Source organism: Arachis duranensis, unplaced genomic scaffold (genome assembly GCF_000817695.3).
Source record: "Arachis duranensis cultivar V14167 unplaced genomic scaffold, aradu.V14167.gnm2.J7QH unplaced_Scaffold_165934, whole genome shotgun sequence".
Taxonomy (NCBI): Eukaryota; Viridiplantae; Streptophyta; class Magnoliopsida; order Fabales; family Fabaceae; genus Arachis; species Arachis duranensis.
Genome location: NW_026264258.1, coordinates 2,880,533 through 2,884,683, shown reverse-complemented (window position 1 = coordinate 2,884,683; position 4,151 = coordinate 2,880,533). Strand labels below are relative to the sequence as shown.

The 4,151-nt window shown below is 28.1% G+C and overlaps 1 long non-coding RNA gene across 2 annotated transcripts; it reads right to left on the bottom strand.

The window, feature by feature from the left end:
- Positions 1 to 451: 451 nt before the first annotated feature.
- On the bottom strand, positions 452 to 2,139 carry LOC127743855 (uncharacterized). Of its 2 annotated transcripts, none has more exons than XR_008005176.1 (3): positions 2,009 to 2,139; positions 1,124 to 1,224; positions 452 to 756 (listed from the first exon to the last, which is right to left on the bottom strand). It is a non-coding gene; the product is annotated as an uncharacterized LOC127743855 (long non-coding RNA). The 2 variants fall into 2 exon arrangements; XR_008005175.1 differs by lacking the exon at positions 2,009 to 2,139 and adding an exon at positions 1,631 to 1,741.
- Between the last annotated feature and the right edge of the window lie 2,012 nt (positions 2,140 to 4,151).

Below are 4,151 nucleotides of genomic sequence, written 5' to 3'. Positions count from 1 at the left end.
TTTTGGTATTTTGGAAATGTGGAAATCAGTATTTGGCAGATACACACAACTATTTTTCACAAGTAAATACTTGCTTTTTATTTTGGTGTTGGCTTTTCAAATAATGTGGAGACTTGATGTATTTTTCTTTTTTCATGTGGAGAGCACAAATGTGAGGATCAGATTTGTGATTTTCAATTTTTTTTAAAAAAAATACAAATGTGAGGGTCAGGTTTATGTTTAAATGTGTAAATTGGACCCTAAATTTTGTATCCTAAATTCCGATTTGTTCATCACCTTCACCACGCCATAATCGGACCCTAGGTTTGGTATTGCTGACAAAACTAAGCCTCCAATTTGCAAATTCTAATTAAAAAAAAAATTCATCTCCATATCCATAAAAAACACGTTATAGCACCATAATTGTGCATAACACATACTAGGTCTCCATTGCTAAAAAAATTATCCGTAAATATTATTTATTTATTTATTTATTAAAAGATATCAAAGAGCATACAATACTAGTGCTGTTAACCAGCTAGTAGATGATCACCAGTTAGGAGAACAAGAACAAAAACAAGGCCTAATTTAACTGAGAATTGGGTTTAGTAGTGTCCTGTAGAGGTTGATAATCATCTTCAGTTTTCTGAGAAGGGCATTTCTGACAAATGCATTTTCCATTTATGCAGCAACTGGGAAATCCTTGACACACACTCTCACAATTTATCATCCTTGGACATTCAAAGGGTCCCCTTGCTTCAATTCTTGCTACTTCCACTGTCCAATTACAATAATAACAATCACATAAGACACTTCTTTTTATTATTATTATTATTATTATTATTATTATTATTATTATTATTATTATTATTATTATTATTATTATTATTATTATTATTTCAAAAAATAGAAAATTTATTTAAACATATTTTTCTTGTTATCCACTCTCCAACCAATCATTTTTCTCTTTAATTTCACTCTCTCCCCTCTTCTACTTTAACTTTTATTTTATTTTTGTCTAAAAAAATTAAACATAATAAAGATTTGAAAAATAAAGGGAAGGAAATTCATTCTATTATTTAAACTCAAAAAGTAAAATAATAGGAACCATATTTAGGAAGAGGAAAAGATTAGAGAGACTAACCAGATATGCAAACAAACAAGAGGATCCAAAATGCTAGCTTCATTGAACTCTTTGCCATTGTTGCTAATTTGCTAATTCAATTCAATTCCCTTTGATTCAAACTACGAAATTATACAAACAAATATGCTGTTTATATAGAAATAGAAGAAAGTAGGTTATGATATTGATTTTCTTGATCATAACGGGATACTAAAAAAAAACTTGTCACTTTTTGTTTTCTCCTTTTAATTAACATGATTTGATCTGGCTTCTAAAACAAACAGAATTGTAAAAACTAAATTGACTCAATCAGTTAGACCGAAAAACCGGTAATCCGACCTCAAAGTCGGTTCAGGTTAGTTACAAGACCGGATAAGGCGTAAAACCAGTGAAACCCGGTTTGATTTGGGAGATTTTTTAAAAAACCGATGAACTGGCGGGTTTCAAAGAATCAGTTTATTTTTTATTTTTATTTTTTCCAAAAAAAAATACATTATATTTGATATGAAATTAAAACAAAGAGCTTACCGGAAACATAAAATCAGCATCCTAGAAGGAACATCTATGTATGTAATGTATAACTTCAAAGGAAAGAGGTTTGGGAAGGAAAATGGTTGTTGAAATTCCCTTCCAAAAAAAAAAAAATTCAAAGCCATCTTTATATTTTTTTATGGGTGGCATGGCTGCAAATGCTTTGGTGGGTATCTTTAAAAGGTTGTAAAGCTTCAAACTTTAAATAGTGTCTATGATGAGTATTTCATTTCTAAGACTTTTGCACAAAAATTCCAAAAGCTAGACCATGAAAAAATGTTAGAGTTACTGTGGAAGAAGAAGATAGAAAGAGAGTGTCGTTGACAAGAATGAAGTAAGAAAAAAGAGGAAGAGAGAGTGTTTAGAAAAGCTAACCTAAACTTTGGACTTTCTTTCTCTTTTCCCAAGGTTCCGTGCTGTGCCTTCCAAATCGGTGAAACCCACGGATTTTACTACAACCCAAAAAATAAAATGAGATTTTGGTGTTAACCTCAAATGGAGCTCGTTTAAGATATAGAGTGCAGAAATCGGATCATTTTTTTCTTACATGGAAAAAATATGTGGATTTTTATTAGAAATAGGTTTTTTGGTGTATATACATGGAATTTTTTATTTTTATAAATTAAATAAATGTAATAATTATCAAAATAAATAATTTTAAAAATATTTATCGAAATAAATATTCCTCTTATCTAATTTATACGAGATAATTTTGCATATATCTTGTTTACTTTGTAAACAGATAAGACAGATGTATGCAACACATGCTTATTTGATTTACAGTGTAAACGAAATATACACAACAGATAAGATAGATGTATGCGACATATGTTTATCTAGTTTACCGTGTAAGCGAAATGTATTTAAACGAGATATATGTATTTTTTTTAAAAAATTAAAAATAATAAAAAATATTAATAATATCAATAATCCAAATTTTTGTCATGCAATTAGTACATAAAAAGATGGATAGAAGAGATTAAAATAGATATGTCAATTTTAGTCTATTTTAAATGATAAGGATTAACTAGTAATGGATAGTTACTGTCCATTAAATAAATCACGTGTAAATAGTAATGGGTAACTAGTAATGGATAGTTACTGCTCATTAAATAAATCACGTATAAATAGTGATGGGTAGTTACTGTCTATTAAATAAATGACGTGTAAATAACAATGGGTAACTAATAATGGGTAGTAATGTCCATCTAATAAATCACGTGTAAATAGTAATGGATAGTTATTCCCGAACGTATAAATAGTAATGGGTAACTAGTAATGGGTAGTTACTGCCCATTAAATAAATCACGTGTAAATAGTAATAAATAGTTATAAATATATTAAATAAATCACGTATAAATAGTAATGGGTAACTAGTAATGGGTAGTTACTGTCCATTAAATAAATCATTTACACTATAAACGAGATATACACTTTTCGCATCCATCCGTCTTATCTCATTTACACTGTAAACGAGATACATGCAAAATTATCTCGTTTACACTATAAACAAGATAAGAGATGGATATTTATTTCAGTAAATATTTTAAAATTATTTATTTCGCTAATTATTATAATTAATTTATTTATTAAAATAAAAAATCCTATATACATGTGAGTAGATGTTGCAAGTATAATAGATCCAACATATAGGTCACATGCTGACTTAGCACATATGAAGCGTGATGGACACATGTCGTGATCAGGTGCAACACGTATCCAACGAGTTGGACACGTGGCGAGCATAGAAAATAATACGTATGTTGTGTGTTGTCAGTTACTGATTCGAGGTGATACTAACACGTAATTTGTAAGGTGGGTCTTCTACCTATAAAAATATAAGCTTGTTACTATTTTACTTTATTGCGAGAGAAGTGTTTCAGTGCATTGTTGGTGTGATTACCACATCGATGAAATTATACGAAATTAAATACGTATGAGGGGGTAAGTTTTGTGTGTGAGAATTTGTTTTTATTTGTGGTTCCATGCACTATAATGTTTGCAGAATTCAATACGATATTTGTCAATACATAGAGAGTAATATTTTAAAGATGATGGACAATATTTTCTATAGGAGTCCGATTATCGTATTTAAAGACCTAACATACTATAATGAACGGCATAACACACAAAATCACAAATATTGTCCATATTAAAAATATTTTTTGGCAGTAATCAAATATTTTTATTTTTATTTTTAAAAATTTAAATTATTTTTAAACTGAAAGTAAATTCTTTAATTTTTATTTTTTTAAAAAAAATTTAAATTAGACTCTCTAATTTTTATTTTAAAAAAATTAAAATATTTTAAAAATTAAAGTCAAACTTTTGGATTTTTGTGGTTTAAAAAATTAAAAAATTTAAAACTTAAAACTTAACCTTCTAACTTTTGTTTTTGGCCAAACACTGTCATATTTTAGATAAAATAATAAAAAATAATATATTTAAAAATCGAGGACAGCATCTCGTAACAAGGAGAACCTAAGTTCAAACCATATCTTCATCATTTTTAGAATTT